Raw genomic sequence first — 20,810 nt, 5'->3', positions numbered from 1 at the left:
AGAATAGTGAACAATGAATGAGTGGAAGCCCAAAATCTCTGTAAATGTTTATGAAAATTAATAAAATATAATTATAGAAAAAAAAAAGAGATGAAGAGGATGGCACAGGATAGGGCAGGGTTCAAATATGCTGTTCAGAGGGTAGCTAAGAATCATAGCTGACTCTTAATAACACTAACTTAACAACAATAACAACAAGTCTTTCAAATGCAATTTTATTTAATTTTTCCAAACATTAGCTTAGTAACTCCCCTGCCAAGCCTGGAGTTCACTTCCATACTTCTCTTGGAGAAAGAGTTCTCAATGTGCTACATCAAGGCCAGTAATAATGGCATCAGCTGGAGGCACAGAGAAAAATGAAAATTCTCGGAACCCTATGCAGACTTGTGGAAACAAAAACTAGAGTTAGGGTCCAGTGATCTGTTCTAATAAACTCACATTTTACAGCTGTGGCATAAGAACACTACACACTTAGTCACCCAAGTCAAAACATAAATTCCTTGAAAGATCTTGCCTTGAATTCTTTGAAGTTGAAGTGAACTTTTTAAATACACATATGAGCATGCAAATTTTGTTAAAAGTCTCCCATTCTCCATGCTTTAATCTTGACATAAATCCTTTCTTGCCTCCACCCTCCAAGTCACAAATCTACTTTCTCCCCATCTTATATCCATTTGTTTTCCCCTGCATGGCATCCTATGAATGTTGCTTACTGTCCAACTTCCCTCTGTGCTTTCCTTTTGTAAAACAGACTACATTATTCTTTCATTTAGTTTACAAATGTGATCATCACTGCCTATCTGCAGAGGGAAAGGCTTTTCCAAAGTCAAATACAGCTATACTCCATAAAAAAACCCAATACCATAAAGTTCATAAGGGAGAAACTGGGATCAAGCTTAGAAGGCCTAGTCTATAATATAAAAAGATTGTTAAATACAGCCAGAAATGTACAATCTGAAGAAGATAAAATTGAAAACTGGGACTTTCTAAAGATTAAGTCTCTGTGCTCATCAAAAATTTTCTCATCAGGGTGAAAAGAAAACCTACTATTTGGAAACAAACATATAACTATACTCTTTCAGACAAAGGTCTCATAACAGACATTTTCAGAATATTCTTGGCCATCCAGAAAAAAAAAAACCTGATAATCTAATTATAAAATGGGTAAAACATGAAAAGAGATCACACACACCCCAAAAAAACCTGAAAAACACAAACCATCAAGACACATCATAGTAAAATGCTCCAAAATAAAACATAAGGACAGAATACTAAAAAACAGAATGAGAACTACAAAGAATCACCTACAAAGGAAAATCAGTAAGATTAAATTCTGATTTTTTGGCAGATACCATGAAAGCAAGAAGACAATGGGATGCATATACAGAAAGCTGAAAGAAAACAACTGTCGAACGAGGATCCTGTACCCAACAAAGCTTTCCATCAAATATGAACAAGCAATCACATAATTTGCAAAAAAGAAAGAACTTAAGGGATTTGTGAAAACAAGACCAAATCTACAAGAACTTTTTTAAAATTTGTATCCTTTTTCTAATGTTTTTATAGATTTCCATATAATACCTTTATAGTATGTTTCATAAATATACATTGTTTTCTACAATCTTACATTTACATTGTGTTTCATGGAATCATTTATATACGTTCTATTTTAAATTATTTTGTACTATACAAAATTCGAATACATTGTTTTTCACACCAGATCCTTCCCATTTCCCTCACCATCCCAACTCATCAAATTGTGCAACTCCATGATTAATCCCCACTACCCCTCACATCCTCAACCCTCTGCTTCCACCCTCCCTCCCCACTTGGATCCTCATACTCATTCTACAATAATGGTTTTGTAGAGTATTTGTCCTTATAGGACTGAATTAGTTCATTCAGCATAATGCTCTCCAGTTCCTTCCAAGTTAGGTAATAATTTACAAAATCAGTGCTCCTGGGTGCTGCCTAGTATTCCACTGCGTGAATGTACCATAATTTCTCAATCTCTTCAACTGTGATTATACATCTGGGCTGTTTCCATGTTTTTGCAATGGTGAATAACACTGCTATGAACACTGTTATACTAGTCTCTGCTTGTGCTTCAGTTCTCATTTTCTCAGAGTATATTCCAAGCAGTGGAATAGCTGGATTAAATGGAATTTCTATGTTCAGCTTTTTGAGGAAGCAGCAAACTGGCATCCAGAGTGGTTGCACCGTTGTACAATTCCACCAACAATACATAAGAGTTCCTACCTCTCCAAATCTTCTCCAAAATTTATTGCTTGCTGCCCTGTTAAAATTTGCCACTGCTACTGGAGTAAGATGATATCTTATTGTGATTTTAATTTGCCTCTCTCTTATTGCCAGTGGTTTTAATATTTTCTTCATGTGTCTGTTTGCCATTCAAATATTGTCCTCTGTGAAAATTCTTTCCATGTCTTTTGCCCATTTTGTGATTGGGTTATCAGTTATTTTCTTGTGGAGGAACAGGAGCATTCTGGTATTCAGATTCTTGCCACTAGGCCACCAGAGGTCCTTGTGCTGCAATCCTGAAGGCACGCAGTGTGAGGTCACCAGCTGCTCCACAAGAGGATGGGCAATCTCCCGTGCAACTAACTGCCTCTGAAAACCTGCTGGAGGGTCAGCTATGGGTCAGTTCTGACTCAAGAGTACACAATGACACCCTTGTATACTCGCTATGAATCTCACTTGGTCATGGTGAATCATTTTTTAATATACTTTTGGATTCTATTGGCTAGGATTTTTGGATATGTACTTTTCTTTCTTGTTAATATCTTTGCCTGCTTTTGGTATTAGGGTTATGCTTGCTTCATAGAATGACCCTGAAAGCGTTACTTATTTTTCAATCTTTTGAACTAATTTAAGTAGGACTGGTGATAGATCCTCTCTGAATGTTTGGTAGAATTCAGCTATGAAGCTATCCGGTCCAGGGCTTTCTTATGGGGAAGTCTTTTTATGACCTTTTCAATTTCTTCTTTTGTGATGGGTCTGTTCAAGTGTTCTATACCTGTCCTTGTCAATCTGAGTAGCGGATGAGTTTCAAAGAATGTGTTCATTTTCTCTATGTTTTTTATTTTATCAGAGTATCTTCATAGTATTCTGATGTTATTGATTTAATTTCACTGGATTTTGCTGTGATGTCACCTCTATCACTTCTTAATTGAGTTACCTGTGTCTTCCCTTTTTTCTATTTTGTTAAGTTTGCCAGTACTTTGTCAATTGTATTGACCCTTTCATAAAAACCAGCTCCTGGTCCTACTGATGAGTTCAATTGTTTTTCTGTTTTTTATCTTATTATTTCAGATCTTTCTTTTCTTCTAGGGCTGTAGGATTAGACTGTTGTTCTTTTTCTATTTGCTGAAGGTGCTGAGTTAGAGCATTGATTCTTCTTCTTTCTTCCTTTTTTATATGTGTGTGCCTATTGCTATGAACTGCCCCCTGAGAACTGCCTTTGCTGTATTACAGAGGTTCTGGTATGTTGTATTTTCATTTGTTTCAAGGAACTTTTTCATTTTATTCTTTGCTTATTTTAAACTCAATCATATTCTAGCACATTGGGTGGTTTTGTAAGCTTTACTTTTCTGTGGTTAATTTCTAGTTTTATGGCATTGTGGTATGATAAGATACTTTGTATTATTTCAATGTTTTTTGTGTTGTGTTTTTTGTTTTTAATTTCTTGAGCTTTGCTTTGTGGCCTAATATATGATTAAATTTGGAGAAGGTACCATGTGCACTTGAGATGAAAATTAATTAAATTTTAGTTTGGTGCAACACCCTGAATACACCCACAAGGTCAAGTTGGCTGATTGTATAGTTAAGATATTCTGCATGTTTGTTAAGTTTCTTTTGAGTTGACCTATCCTTTGGTGATAGTTGTGTGCTGAAATCTCCTACCACATTGTGGAACTGTCTTTCTTCAATTTTGTTAACCACTGTTTTATGTATTTTGCAGGTCTATCATTTGGTGCATAAATTTTGACCAAGGTTATGTCTTCTTGATCTTTGTGCCTTTAATCAGTATGTAATACCCTTCGTTACCTTTTATGGTGGTTTTCATTCTGAAATCTATTTTATCAGAGATTAGTATTGCCACTCCTGCTTTTTTGAGGTTGCCATTTGCTTGGTATATTTATTTCCAGCCTTTGATTATGAGTTTGTCCTTCTCTTCTTCTTTTAAAAAACAATAATAATTTATTAAGAGCCTCTCCCCCCCACCCCCCTGCTGTGTTTAGGGTCACTTTTTCTGCTTGTAGATCTTGTGTGCTAGTCCCAGGAAGATGGCTGGGGGCGGAAGAGCAGAGTACTGCTCGATAAGCCCCATAATGTGGCTGAAACTCTCTTCTTCATACTGCTTGAACACAGAAGGCAGCTCCAGTTCCTCATACAGTGCCTTCACCTGGGCCACCTTCTCTGTCTCCTTCTGCCCATAACTGTCCTGCAGGATCTGGCGTTGTTCTTAAGAGGCCTCCTGCAGACACTGGATCATCAACCAGCTGCATTTGTTCTCCTGGATGTCAGTGCAATCTTGCCTGTCACACTCGGGTCACCAAAAAGATCAAGGTAATCATCCTGAATCTGAAAGAATTTGCCCATCTCTAGCAAGATCTTCTTGGTGTTGGCATGTTCCTTCTCCCTGTTGATGCCTGCCATATACATTGCAGCAGCTACAGGAAGGTAAAAGGAGTAGAAAGCTGTCTTGTACTTGACAATGGATTTGTACCTCTTTTCAGTGAATCTGCTGAGATCCACCTTGTCCTGAGGGGCAGTGATGAAGTCCAAGGTCTGTCCAATCTCAGTCTGATAGGAACTCTGCAGGAAGAGCTCCATCAGATTCAGATAATAGGGCTGTTTCCGGCAGTAGAGCTTCAGCAGGTGGCAGATACATGATTGCAGCAGCGTGGTGTCATTGATGGCATCTAGACCTATGCCTGGCTCTGATACCAGCAGGGCTGCCCACGGCAGGAAAGGGATGAATCCAAGTTGTCGTCTAATACAAGGAAGAAAGCTTGGAGCAATTCCACATACCAGCCCACTGTCAGGGCCCGCTGCAGACTCTCAGCATCCTGCTTCCTGGGCTCCACCAGCTCCTGGAACACTGCCAGCACTGTGAAACCTCAGTTGTACTTGCCTCCAATGGCATTGTACTCTAGGACCTTCCTGACCTAGGTAACAGCACCTCCTATTTCTGGGTGCCCCAGATCACCCTCAGTCAGCACCTTGACAATCTGGGAGAAGTGCTGGATAAAATCCTGCTTCTCTTGGACATAAGCCTCTGATTTCTGGTCTCTGTTCATTCTGAGGGAGGAGCAGAGTGCTCTGTTCTTGGATGCCAGTTCTTGCTTGATCCAGATTGTTCTCTCTTCATTTTTTTATATATGTCTCTTGTAGGCAACATATTGATGAGCTTTGGTTTTGTTTTTGGGGTTGTTTGTTGTTGTTTTTTAAATCTATTCTGCTACTCTTTTTCTCTTTATTGGTGCAGTTAGTCCATTTACATTAAGTGTGATTATTGTCAGGCAGGTTTTACTTTAGCCATGTTTCTTTTTCTTGTTTCCAGTTATTAGAGTCCACTTTCCTTTGATGTTTCCCTGTAAAAAACATCACTTAAAATTTCTTGTAGTTTTGGTCTTGTTTTCACAAATTCCTTAAGTCCTTCTTGTCTGCAAGAGATCTAATTTCCCCTGCATATTTGATGGAGAGCTTTGCTAGGTATAGGATCCTTGTCTGGCAATTGTTCTTTCAACTTTCTGTATATGCCATCCCATTGCCATCTAGCTCGCATGTTTTCTGCTGAAAAATCAGAACTTAGTCTGATTGTTTTCCCTTTGTAGGTAACTCATTGTTTTTCTTGTGCTGTTTTTAGAGTTCTATACTTATCTTTTAACTTGGAGAATTTGACTATGATATGTCTTGATGTTTTTCTTTATTGGGTCTAGTCTATTTGGTGTTCTCTGTGCTTCTTAAATGTAGATTTCTTCAAAATATCATCGGAAGTTTTCTTCTGATACTTCTTCCACAGTTTTCTCAGTGATTTCCCTGTCATGTCACTCCCCTGTTCTGGAATTCCAATTATATGTATGTTATTTTGTTTATGTTATCATGTCATTCCACATGATTCTAATGTTTTATTCACTTTCTTTACACTTCATCTCTGATATTTCTTCTGTTTCTAGTGAGGTTCTTGTCTTCCAGCTCACCAACTTTTTGTTCCATCTCTTTAATTCCACTTTTTTGTGCTACCAGCATGCTCGACACTTCTGTCATTTTGGTCTTAATATTATGGATTGCATTTTCATGCTTTTCTGTTATTTCCAGTATTGTGCCGGCTGTACCCTCTCTGTCTTTTGATGATTTTTTAAGTTACTTTACCTCTTAACCTATACTATCAATTCTTTCTTCCATCTTTTGCATTTTTCTCCATAGCTGTTCATGTTGCTCCTCATCAATATATTTCTTCTAGACTATTCTCTCTGAGGTATTTGCTCTCTTATTGACTTCCATTGTTTCTTCCAACATTTGTATTTTTTTTCTCTAGCTGATCAAATAACTCTACATCAACATACTTCTTCTAGTTCTCTCTATCTGTGGTATTCATTGGGTCTGTTTTTTTAGGAGAAGAGTTATTTTGTTTTTTTCATGATGACTGAAGTGGATTGCTTTCTTGATATTATGTTAGTCTTTTCTCAGTAGATATTAGACTGTTTTAACTATATAATTACCCAGAGTACGGCACTGTTTTGTAAAGCACCTATATATTTGTGCTACCTGAGGTCCACAGGACCAGGATGTGAGTGTGCCTGGTCTGGGATGCAGCCTTTAACAGATGTAGGGGATGAGGTTGTGGGAAGCCCCTCCTGGGCTAGCTGTACCACACAGGCAATGATGTCTTGCAGCAGATAGAAGGTAAGGTCCCACAAAAAGCTAGTCTCACGAGAGGTGTGGTACTCAGGAGAGATTCAAGACTCTACAAGAACTTTTAAGATAAGTCCTCTATGCAGACACACCAAAGGAAAGTGGACAGACCATAGTAACAAGAAACAACAACAAAAAGAAGTACAGAAAAATGGCAACAATAAAACTTGGCCTATCAATAATCACACTTAAAGTGAATGGACTAAATGTACCAACCAAGAGAAAAAAGTAGTAGAATGGTTAAAAAAACAAAGCTAATCAATGTTTTCTACAAGTGACACATCTAAGAAACAAAGAGATAGACTCAAAATCAAAGGCTGGGGGTGGGGAGAATATACCAAGCAAATTTCATATACAAAAAAAGCAGGAATGGCAATTATTATCTCTGATAAAATAGATTTCAGAATGAAAATCACCATAAAAGATAAGAAAGAACACTATATAAATGATTAAAGGCCCAGTAGATTAAGAAGATATAACAATGGAAAACATCTATGCACCGAAAGATAGACCTGCTAAATGCATAAAACAACTGTTAACAGAATTTAAGAAAGAACTAGATAGCACCAAAATAGTGGCAGAAAACTTTAAAACACCACTTTCACCAAAGGAAAAGTCAACTCAAAATAAACTTAACAAAGATACAGAAGATATAAACTACACAACTGTCCAACTGGACCATGTGGTGGATGTATTCTGAGAACTTCACCCAACTAAAACTCAGTTCTCTTAATCACATACTAGGTCACAAATCAAGCCTCAACAAATTCATAAACATTGAAATAATGCAAAGTTTCTTCTCAGACCACAATGCCATAAAACCAGAAATCAACCACTAGGAAATAAAGCTTATAAAGTCATCAAGATGGAAGCTAAGTAACAATCTGCTAGAACACAATGGAGTTATAAAAGAAATAATGAGGCAAGCTCTGGTGGCCAGAAGATGCACTGGAATCCCAGAGGTGCACAGTTCGAATCCACCAGATGCTCTGCTGAAGAAGGAGGGACAACCTCCTCCTGTACCAGCCAGATCTGATTTGACTGTACACACACACAAAAATAATAAAAATAATTTAAAAAATCCTTTCATTGTTATACAATCCCTCCCTCCAATTTAAGAGAGCGAGAGAGAGAAGAAAGAAGGAAGGAAGGAAGGAAGGAAGGAAGGAAGGAAGGAAGGAAGGAAGGAAGGAAGGAAGGAAGGAAGGAAGGAAAAGAGAAAATTTCCTTGAGCAAATGATAATGAAAGTACAAGGTACCAAACCTCTGGGATGCAATTAAAGCAGGCTTTAGGGGGCAGTTAATAGCAACAGGCACACACACACACACATACAAAAAGAAGACGTAAAATTATTAACAGAACTCAACATCTTCATCAATAGAAAAATAAGAACAATCTAACCCCACAGACTCTAAAATAAAAGAAATTATAAGAACCAGAGCTGAAATCAATGAGATAGAAAACAGAAAAACAATTGAAACCATCAATAAGACCAGGAGCTGATTTTTTTAATAGGTCAATAGAAATTACAAACTACTAGAAAACTTAACTAAAGAAAAAAAGCAGGAGACAGAAGTAACATGATTATGGAACAATAGAGGTGGCATCACAAGAGAACTGGAAGAAATGAAATCTATAATAGTGGAATATTATGAAAAGATATACTCGGATAAATTTGAAAACTTACAGGAAATGAACAAATTCCTTGAAACTCATGCACTACCCAGACTGAAATGGTCAGAGTAGAACACTTAAACAGACCCATCACAAAAGAAAAATTAAGAAGGTCATAAAAATACTCCCCCCCCAAAAAAAAAAAGTCCTGGACCAGATACCTTCATGGCTGAATTCTATCAAATATTCAGAGAAGATTTATCACCTATCCTACTAAAATTATTTTTAAAAAAATTAAAAAGAAGAACACTCCCAGAGATATTTTATGAAACAAGAATAACTCTAACAGCAAAGTCAAGCAAAGATACTGCCAAACAGAAAACTGCACACCAAATATCTCTCATGAACTTAGACACAAAAATTTTTAATGAAAAGAATCTGAAAGCACGTAAAAAAAATTCCTCATGACCAAGTGGGATTCATAAGAGTTATGCAAGGGTGGTTCAACATAAAGCAAAAAATCAACATAACTCACCCCATACACAAAGCAAATAGCAAGAACCATATGATTCTAGCAACGGGCACAGAAAAGGCATCTAATAAAATCCAACACCTCTTCCTGATTAAGACACTCAGGAGTAACAAAGAGAGCTCAGAGAAGAAAACCAAGAAAACAATACAATTTACTATGTTGTTGTTGTTATGTGACATCGAGTCGCTTGCGACTCATAGCGACCCTATCTACAACATCCCTAAACTCTGCTCTGTCCTGTGCCAATCGCACCATCTCTGATACACCCATCCCGATTACCCCAGTCACTGAATCAATCCACCTTCCCCTTCTGCGCTGTCCCTCCACCCTACCAAGTATGATGTCCCTCTCCAAGGACCTGTCCCTCCTTGCAACATGTCCAAAGTATGTTAGATGGAGCCTCAGAATCCTTGCCTTCAAGGAGCAGCCCGGTTTGACCCTTTCCAGGATGAATCTGTTTGTTTTCCTAGCAGTCCATGGTACCCTCAATACTATTCTCCAGCACCACAGCTCAAAGGCATCAATTATCCTTCTGTTCTCCTTAGTCATTGTCCAACTCTCTGACGTACAACAAGTGATAGCAAAGGCCATGGCCTGTATCAGGCACACCTTAGTCTCCAAAGAGACACCATTGCTCTTCAGTACTTTGGAGAGGTCCCTAACAGCAGACTTTCTCATGGCAATACGTCTTCTAATTTCCTGGCTACTGGTGCCGAGAGTGTTGACTGTGGAGCCAAACAAACTGAAGCTGTGAACAATCCCAATCTCTTCACCATCCATCCTGATGCTGCCAATTGGTCCAGTGGTGAGAATCTTTGTCTTCTTGACATTGAGCCTCAATCCATATTGGAGGCTGCAGTCCTTGACACTCTGCAGCAAGCACTTCAGGTCCTCCTCAATTTCAGCAAGCAGGGTTGTGTCATCCGCATAACGCACTTTGTTGATAGATCTTCCACCAATCTTGACCCCACATTCCTCCTCCCGGATAATCTGTTCTGCATACAGGTTGAAAAGGTATGGAGTTAGGACACATCCGTGGTATATGCCCTTCCCAATTTTGAACCATGCAGTATTTCCTTGCTCTGTTCTGATGACTCCCTCTTGGTCCCAGTAGAGGTTTCTCATTAGTACAATCAACTGTTCTGGGATTCCCATTCTTCTCAGAGTCAGCCGCAGTTTGTTATGATCTACACAGTCAAAAGCCTTTGCATAGTCAATGAAACACGGATAGACATTCCTCTGGTATTCCCAACTTTCAGCTAAGATCCATCTAACATTAGCTACAATATCCCTAGTACCACGACCCCTTCTAAACCCAGCCCGGACTTCTGGCAGTTCTCTGCAGATGTGTTGTTCCAGTCATTTTTGGATAATCTTCAGTAGAATCTTGCTTGCATGTGAAATCAATGAGATTGTTCTATAGTTTCCACACTATACTACACACATTTACTATAGCCAACCCAAAATTGAGATACTTAGCAGTGAACCTAACTAGAGATACAAAAGATCTGTACAAAGAAAACTGCAGAACATTTCTATGAGATACAGTAAAACCTAAATAAATGGAAAAATGTTCCCTGTTCATGGATAGGAATAATCAACATTGTGAAAATGACAATCCTACCAAAAGCAATCTACATGTTCAATGCAATCTTAATACAGATACCAAATTCATTTTTCAAGGAGATTGAAAGGAAAATTGTCAAGTTTCTTTGTATAGGAAAGAGACCCCCAAATAAGCAAAACACATTTGAAAAGCAAAAATGAAGTGAGAGACATATCACTTCCTGACCTCAAAACCTACTACACAGCGGCTGTAACCAAAACAGCATGGTACTGGCACAATTACAGCCACATAGGCCAATGGAACAGAACTGAGATCTCAGAAAGGGATCCAGCTATCTGTGTTCAACTGATACTAAACAAGGAGATTAAACCTATCAAGTGGAGAAATGATAGCCTCTTCAACAAATGGTGCTGGCAAAACTGGGCCTCCAGAAAGCTGAAACAGGATCCACATCTCACACCATACACAAAAATCAACTCAAGGTGGATCCAAGTCCTGGGAGTAAAACACAAAACCATAAAGTTCATCAGAGACAAACTGGGATCAAGCTTAGAAGTGCTAGTCCAAGGTATAAAGAGGCTGCCAAATACAACCATTAATGCACAAGAGAAGATAAAGTTCATGAATGGGACCTTCTAAAGATTTGTGTGCATCAAAAACTTTTTCCAACAGAGTAACTGGGAAAAAACATTTGGCCATACTATTTTAGGCAAAGGTCATATCAAAAGTTTATAGAATCCTACAGGCCTCCATTAAAAAAAGACTGATAACACAATTTCAAAATGGGCAAAGACATGGAAAGGCTTTTCACAGAGGAAGATATTTGGATGGCCAACAGAAAGATGAAGAAATGCTCAAAATCTCTGGCAATAAGAGAGATGCAAATCAACACTACAATGAGATACCATCTGACTTTATTATCAGTGGAAAAGTTTAACAAGACAGCAAGTAATAAATTCTGAAGAGGATGATGAGAGATAACAACTCTTCTACATTGTTGGTTGGATTGTAAAATGGTACAACCACTCTGGAAAGCACTTTGGCATTTCCTCAGAAAATTGAACATAGAAATTCTATATGACCCAGCTATTTCACTGCTTTGGATATACCCTGAGAAACTGAGAACTGAGGCACAAACAGAGACTTGTACACCAATGTTCATGGCAGTGCACCATTGCAAGAACATGGAAACAGCCCAAATGTCCAACCACAATGGAACAGATTGAGAAATTATGGTACATTCTCACAATGGAATACTACACAGAATGCAGGAGCAATGATTTTGTAAATCACTACCTAACTTGAGAGGGACTGGAGAACCTTATGCTAAGGCAACTAACTCAGTCCCATAAGGACAAATACTGTATAAGTCCATTATTATAGAACATGTATGAAGATCCAAGGGGGTCAGAGTGGGAGCAGATGGGTGATGACGCATAGTGTCACACATTTGACATGGGGAGGGAGGGGTGGGTAAAAAAAAAATTTAAAAGTGTGAAAAAAGATGTTTGCAAGCTTTTAAGTATATCAGTATATAATTAAAACTTCTTTTAAAAAATAAATTGCACAAAAGGAGGGAGGAAACTATGCAACAATGAATGAATGAAAAATTCAAGTTTTCTGTAAACTTTTGTTAAAATTACAATTAAAATTAGCTTTTAAAAATGTGTGACAAAGGCCACAAGAATATTATGAGTTTCAGAGTTAGTATGAGTACTTGGCCTGCTGGACAATCTGTCTTTTCACCATCTGGCCTAATTTTTCTCATACTCTCTTGGTTTTCTAACTCCAGCTATTTGCACATTTTGCTGTTAAGATTTTACTTTTATTTTTGTCTTATCAAGTTGCTCTTTGAAATCTTCTGTCCAGTCATCATTAGTCTCTTAGTCATTATTTCTTCCTTTTGGTTTTATTTCTCTGCATTTGAGAGCAAGTTTCCAAGTCTTCTAATATCTAACTAATTCTTTTTTTGTTTCCTTTCTTCTTAATGAACTTTTATATTCTTCACATATGATATCTCATAATTAGTCTGCTTTTTCACATCAAATTTATTCTTGAGATAGTTTTTAAATTTAAGCTGTATAAATCCAAGGTTACATTTTGGTTTTTGTGGTCTTGTTTTAATTGTTTTTGTCCTGCAGCTGTGGCAAGAACTGGCAAAGGGAAATATTACCCCCAAGTGTGGTTACAAGGCAGTAGTGATACAGTGGTAGATTTCTCACCTTCTATGTAGAAAAGTAGGGGTTCAATTCCCGGACGATGTACCTCATTGAACTATGTGTCTTTCACTGGAGGCTGAAGTTATGATACTGAGTAGGTTTCAATGAAACTTCCAAACTAAGATAAGATGGATTAGGAAGAGAGGCCTGGAAATCTACTTCCAAACCCATCCTTTCTGTAAACTTTTACTAAAATCACAATAAAATAATACATAATGACTGAAGAAAAAATAAAAAAATATGTATTTTGTGATCTCAGTTGAAAAAAAAATAAAACCCAAACTAAACTCACAACAGTACAAAAGACACAACAGTCCAATCCACAACCAATCAAGACTGGGAAGCATTTACTGCCATTGTGCAAATGATTACCATTATCAGAAGCCAGATGGCTATCAAATAATGACAATAAGCACAGTTATTAAAATCCAGCAAGCTTCCTGAACACAATGTTTGCCTATTATAGAAGACTTGTTTCAAAAGTTAAGAGGCATTACTAGGCAAAAAAATTCTCTGCCTACATAATCTTCCCCTAGTTTCTAAAATAATTTTGTCCTACAACACTCCTATTTTCCAGCATGTGGCTGTTAGACGTTATGTGCTATTGAGCTGGAATAATTTCGTAACTGACCCTCCAGTGGGTTTTCAGAGGCTGAAAATCTCATGGAAAGAGACTGCCCATCTTTCTCCCACAGAGCAGCAAGTAGATTCAAACTACGTACCTCTTTGCTGGCAGTGAAACATCTTACCCACTAGGCCACCAGAACTTCCTTTTCCCAGTATACTGGTAGGTATGTATCCTTCGTTTCTTGGCCGCATACACAAACATTTTGCAAAGACTCTGTTCTCTGCAATCTAGTTTGCTTTTCTCTTTGCAGAAAATAACTCTGAGCTCAACCTTAAAGGCAAGTATTTTTATCCTCATTTTGCAGATGCGGTAGCAATGACCAAAGTTGTTTCAAATGAATGGTGTATCTTAACTATTTTAAACTTGCTTCATTTTGTTGGCTATTTCTACCCAAAGCCCTTCATTAACCCTATCAGCTACTCCAGAAGGTAACTTTAAAATTCAGGTCTGTTCTTAGAACAGGCTATGTGCCGGTCACGGTTGTGCAGAAGTTTACTGTAGAATGTAAACATCTAAAGCAAGTCCTTGTACTCTCTAACATGGGTATGACTCAACATTCATATAGATGTGCCTGGGTGTGCAGAGTAGAACGAGGCAGTAACAGCAGAGAATCATCTCAAAATGACCCATGATTGGAGGAGCACTTCCGCCATTACAGCCAAACCACTGATTCAAGAAACCATGGCCCAAGCTCTTCACCAGGATTACATACATTTTCATAAGCTAAGAAAACATTTCATACAAAATAGGCAGAGTACCAATTCTGTTGACTAACAAAGAGTGCAAAATGAACTTAAGAGAAATGTCGAAACAAAACTAAAACCAGTTAAAATTATCTTGCATACAAAAGTATATAAGTGGATTTTATCACATCAGAGCAAACACTGCTGTTCTGAGCATGATGCTATGTGCACTTGTCACCAACAAGTTTCACAGCAATACACTCAGAATGCATTTGCTATAATTCTTCTTAGACTTTCATAGATTTACAGACATCATGGAGTAAAATGGTTAATACTTGTAGCTGCTGAGGCTGGTTGTTGAGTCCAACTATATTCATCTTCAGGTGAAGGACAGGCAGTCTCCTCCCATGTGACTGTGTCTGAAAACCTGATGGGTACTGGTCAGCTTTGAGTCAGTTTCAACTCAACGGCCCAAAATAACAACAGATGTGTCTCACAAGAAAAGTCTTTTGATCTGCTTCTGAAAAACCAACCACTAAATCTTAGGGATTAATTTTCTTCTGCTTCAATTTGAACTTGCATACACACAATTGTCTGTTCCACTGTAAACCCATTGTTTACTTATCATTGCTAATATTGAGCTTTTCCCACCATCTCTTTCTACAGATATCATTAATTTGATAAGGAAAATTCTATGTGTATAGTTTTCCATTTTATAAATTTCATTTACAGTGAGTGTGCAGAAATATGGACAATCTCCTCCTGTGCAATTACTGCTTCTGAAAACCAACTGAAGGGTCAGCTATGGGTCAGTTTCAGCTCAACAGTACACAATAACAACAACAACCAGACACTGACTGTACAAAATTTTATCAGCAAAGCCATATTTTCCAAAAACCTATTTTCATTTGCTCCCTACTTTCACATTGCTGTTGTTGTTATGTGCTGTCGAGTTGCCTGTGACCCATTGTGACCCTATGTACAGCAGCTCTGAAGGAGAGGAAGACCCAGAGGAGACAGATCGATACAGTAACTGAGGTAGTAAGGGTAGGTGTGCTGGAATCAGAGACTGGCTCAGGACAGGGCAGACTTTAGGGTCGTTATGGGTCACAGGCTTTCACATTACAGTCACTAATTATTGATTCATCTTGATTGGTCAATTTCAGAATTTTATAAAAACGCTGAGTTTCTTTATCTTTGTTTTGAGTTGTTGGTAAATATAATAGTAATCATATTAATAGTTCCTTAAAGAGATGGATTAAAACAGTGACTTTCACAATGGCCTTAGGCACCATGGAGATTGAGGATAGCATAGGACAATGCAAGCTTTTGATCTGTTGTTGATAGGGCTGCTATAGCTTTGGGCTGACAACAAAACTCATTACCCACTAGGTCACCAGTGGTCCCTATTAACTTGTTATGCTTCACAAATGTATTCATCACCTTTGTGCATGGGGCCATGTTTATCTTCTCTGTATAATTCCAGAATTAGTATATATGCTTAGTATATGTACATATAGCAGTTAATTTGGAACAGGAAGTTAATTTACCCAGGAAGGGTAAAAAAAGCTAAGGAAATGTTCATATACAAATAGAAACAATAATGGAGGGTTGATGGGGATGGGAAGGAAAGAAAAAAGAGCAGACATTACCTTATGGATGAATAGGGTGAAGTAAAAGGAAAGGTACAGCAAAAATTTGACAAGATGTTGTAATAAATAACATTTATCAATTGTAATTAATATTAAAAAAGAAAATATTTACAAGTTATTGAGTGAAAACCAATTGAAAAATAAACACAGAGTCACTGTGAGTCATGGTCAATTATACATAACAACAACCAGCCATGACAGAACTGCACTTCAGGATAGATTTTGAAAAGGTTGCTTAGAAAATGAATTCACGATTCTCCTTGAAAAGAAAGAAAACATCTTTAATTTTTCTGCAATCCGAGCCCCCCACCCAAGTCCACTCCACTATACAGCCTTCACTCTGGACTTCTGTAATGAAAAGAAAATCCACTCATATATCCCTTTTAAACAGTTCTCTCCCTCACCTGTTTCAATGCAATATACAACATTCCTCCACTCCTTTTCTGTCTTCCCTCAACCCTGATGTCAGTCCCGTTTTACAACAGGGGCCCTATGCAATATTTGTCCTTTTGTGACTGAGATATTTCACTCAGCATAGTGTCCTCCAGCATCATCCATTTTGCATAATATTTCATGAGTTCCTTGTTTTTCAATGCAGCATAGTAACCCTAAGTCTCTGTAAACTTTCATTAAAATTAATTTAAAAATAAGAAAAAATTAATTCCATCATTCATCTAAGAGTTTGCTGTGTAAGGTGATGGTATGTGCATGCCGCTGTGATAGGGGAGTTATGCCACCAGTATTCAAGCCAGCAAGGCCATCCATAGTTGACGTGTTTCAGTGGTACTTCTGGACTCTAAGGAAGACTAGAAAGTAGTGCTAGCCATTCACTTCTGTAAAAAAGAGGCCATCAAAAATGATATTAATAGCAGCAGAAATAGAGGCTACATCATCAATATGTCAAAGACCAGCTGGGTCACTCACAGACTAAGAAAAAAAGGCTAAGAATCTACTTCCCAATATAAGCCAATTATTTCAAGAGAAAATTGTCTGATAAAACATTAAAAGACAAACTCCTAGGTTGGAAGGCACTAAAAATACACAGTGATTGAAAGAAGAGACTTGAGATTGCCAATGATTGTGAAGATGGTGTAATATCAAGGAATGTTTGGTTCTGTGGCATGTGAGGTCACCATAAGTCACAACCAACTGGGTGATAACCAATGAAAACAAAATATTTTTTTTCTAAAATATATCTTTTCTTCCTGGTTATTAAGTTGTCTGTCTGTGAGCCATTAAAATTCCATTTGCTGAACAATTTTCCACAATGAGATAGTAATGAGTTTTAAATTTTCCTTTTCTCTCTTGCTCTATTGTCTTTAGGACAACTTGTATTCATCAATGCATGCAGAGAACAAAAATTCTATGCTGTTGCAGTACAATCAAAAACAAGGCAGGTTCAGGAGCTCAGGACTACTTTGCTTATAGCTTGTGACTCAGTGCATCCTTTCAAACTATTCTTCATATACCTCTAGTTCATTCAGATGAACAATTTGGAAGCTTAATCTGTTTAGATGAAACATACCAAAAGGTATCAAATATTAACATCTCACTGGCATAGGAATGTTTAATCCAATTCCCACTGAACTTGTTTTATTTCTCAATATGAAATTATTAAGAAAAGTTTTCTGTAACTACTGGTAAGGGAGTTAAATAAGCATGTCTAATATTGAGATCATAGAGTTCTGGTGTCCTAGTGATTAGGAGCTAAACTGCGAACCTGATAAAGATTTCAAATGAGCTCTGATATAAGTTCCAAATGGACAAAAGGAATTTCTAAAATTAAGATCTCTGATTTCCAAAATGTAACAGTATGTCATTTTTGTGACATTTTAAAATTTATTTTTATTTTACATTGGTTTGATACAAACTTTGTATAAACTGTGTTTCCTTTATATGCATTGTGCTTCACACATTCTTTTACTCACATTGTGTTTCATATCATCAATCCCATACATCGTGTTTTGCAAAATTAACCATTGGACTACACCCATAATTACCCAGTCTTTTCAAGTCTCTGCCAGATCTTTGCCATTTTTTTCCATTCTCTCCTCTCTACCCACCACATTGTGTGGTCCTGTGATTTCCCCCTTGCCCATCTTAACCCCTCTTCTCGCTCCCCTTCCCCCCTTGAACCTCCATATCTGGTTTACTAGTTACCCTTCTATTTTCACAATAATTGTCTTAGGCAGTATTTGTTCTTATGAGACGGAGTTAGTTCACTCAGCATAATGCTCTCTAACCTCTCCCAAGTCATGTAGTATTTCTCAAAATTGTTGCTCTTGAGGTGCTGTTCAGTATTCTATTGTGTGACTGTACCACTGTTTCTCAATCCATTCAGTTGTGGTTGGACATTTGAGCAATTTTCAAGTTCTTGTGATGGTGAATAATGCTGCTAAGGGTCTCATAACAAAAGTTTACTGAATACTACAAGACCTCGGGAAGAAAAAGACTGATAATCTAAATTACAAAATAAGCAATAGATATGGAAAGATTTTTCACAGCGGAAGACACTTAGATGACCCACAGACACATGCACAAAGTCACTGGCAATCAGAAAGATGCAAATCAAAACCACAATGAGATACCATCTCATCCCAGTAGCAGTGGCAAAATTTAACTGGGTGGCAAGTAAAAAATGTTAAACAGGATGTGGAAATGTGAGAACTCTCATACCACTGCTGGTGGTATTATAAAATGGTATAATCAATCTAGAAGACAGTTTGGCATTTCAACCAAAGTTCAAACTGCATTTTAAACTATGTTCTAAAAGCTAAACACTGAAATTCCATATGATCCAATTATTCCACCACTAGAAATATATCCCAAGGAAATTAGAACTGAGACACAAATGGAGATTTGTATACCAAGGCTCATCTGCCTTTGATAATTTTATGATTTTTATTAAGAAGACTTTAAATCTTCATAACATATAGAGGGAGACCCCGGATAAGATGGATTGATACAGTAACTGGGGCGATGGGGGTTGGTGTGTCAGAATTAGTGAAACTGGCTCAGGACAGGAAAGGGTTCAGAGCTGCTGTACATAGGGTCGCTATGCGTTGCAGATGACTCAACCAATAACATTCTATGATAGGTTTGGAAGCAGGAGTGGCATCCACTTCCTAAATAACATCCCTCAAGAAACTATGAACTTTGATAAATGTTGATAGTTTTAGAGGGGCTTTTGTTCATAGAGTCACTATGAGTCATGCTCGACTTGAAGGCAATCAACGAGAACAAAAATAACAACAACATATAGATCATATTTTTACTTCTTATTATGGATAAGAAATTCTGGTTCTTTACTCATAAACATCCAGGTTCAAGAATTAAAAATCTCAATAATATCACTGAGAGAGTAGATAAATTATCTAACTTTTCTGAACTTCACTGTTTCTCAGCAGGTTGCATAAGATGGTCTCTAAGATTCCTTCTCCTAAAATTCTGTTGTTGTTTTGTTTTTGCTGTTGTTGTTGTTGTTATGTGCCGTTCAGTAGCCTGTAACTCATGGTGACCATGTGTACAATAGCCCTAAACCCTGCTCTAGCCCTTGCCAATCTTAATGTCTCCGACACACCCATCCCCATTACCCCAGTGACGGAATCAACCCATCTCATCAAGGGTCTTCCTTTCCTGCACTGTCTCTCCACCCTCCCAAGCATGATGTCCCTCTCTGAGGACTGATCCTGCCTTGCAACAAGCCCAAAGTATGTCAGACAGAGCTTCAGAATCCTTGCCTCCAAGTAGCAGCCTGGTTTCACCCTCTACAGGACGAACTTATTTGTTCTTCTAGAAGTCCATTAAATAATACTCCTCTCCAGTAACAAAGTTCAAAGGCATCAACTCTCCCGTTATATCATCCCTAGTCATTGTCCAGCTCTCTGATGCATAGCAAGTAATGACAAAGACCATGGCCTGGATCAGGCACATTTTACTCTCCAGAATGACATCATTGCTCTTCAGTACTTTGGAGAGGTCTCTGACAGTAGACTTTCCCAATGCAATTTGTCTTTTCATTTCCTGGCTGCTGGTACCATGAGTGTTGACTGTAAAGCCAAGTCACCTGAAGCTGTCAACAATCTCAATTTCTTCATTATCCATTATGATGCTGCCAATTGGCCCAGTGGTGAGAATCTTTGTTTTCTTGATGTTGAGCTTCAATCCTATACATTTTAAAATATTCGGCTAGGAAATGTATGGTATTTTATTTTTAATTTCCCTAATAATCAACAAGAACTCTAAAACAGCACAATTTTTACATGAGCTCTGGTGCTTCTGGCTCAGCTCCAAGGTTAACAGTGATGATCAAAGGCACATATTTTGATTTAGAGAGGGCATGCCAAACGCTGGGACTGGTCTCTGCTTGGCTCTGCTCTGCTCTGTTAACAAGGCTCTTCTTTTTCCTCTTCACAGTCACTTCCTTCACGCAACTATGACCATCAGGTGATTGGTATTGCATTAAAAAAAAGAAAGAGGAAGTGGTGGACTTCCGCTTTAGAAACATACAGCAGCTACAGATGCACAAAAATGAAAGAAACAACATTACACATAGTAACACTGAAAATAAATCCCTAAGTACACTGGGGAGTTAAGGAAGTACACCATACGTACACTGGAAACTATCCTTTAAAGACACAAATCAAGATAGGACCAAATTAGAAGATATAAAGTAAACCATGAGGGATAGATAGCAGATGAACCTATGTCAAATCATAGAGGGAGAGAGAATGTTTACACAACTGAGAAACAAAAGGTACAAGAGCATGATGTAGCATTTAAAAATATTATCTACATTCCTTGAAAATAAACTATCTGCTAACCAAAACAAACAACAAAAGCTAAGTATAGTGAGTGAATAGAAGAATGGTCAGAGTTTAAATTCTTTCTTGAGATAGAAATTAACTTCATGGTTTCATGAAGCACTGTGCATAAGCCATATTGATGAAAGAAATGAAAAATAAAATTAAAACTT

General features: G+C 37.7%; 1 pseudogene; it reads right to left on the bottom strand.

Annotated features, from left to right (window-relative positions):
- Nucleotides 1–4,261: 4,261 nt before the first annotated feature.
- LOC102847176 overlaps nt 4,262–20,810 on the bottom strand; it is a 30,923-nt pseudogene continuing 14,374 nt past the window's right edge.

The sequence above is a fragment of the Elephantulus edwardii genome, unplaced genomic scaffold (genome assembly GCF_000299155.1).
Source record: "Elephantulus edwardii isolate Elephantulus edwardi_28Jun2011 unplaced genomic scaffold, EleEdw1.0 scaffold00313, whole genome shotgun sequence".
In the NCBI taxonomy this organism is placed as follows: domain Eukaryota; kingdom Metazoa; phylum Chordata; class Mammalia; order Macroscelidea; family Macroscelididae; genus Elephantulus; species Elephantulus edwardii.
The sequence above is the reverse complement of the archived record's forward strand: the minus strand, read 5'-3'. Positions and strand labels throughout refer to the sequence as shown.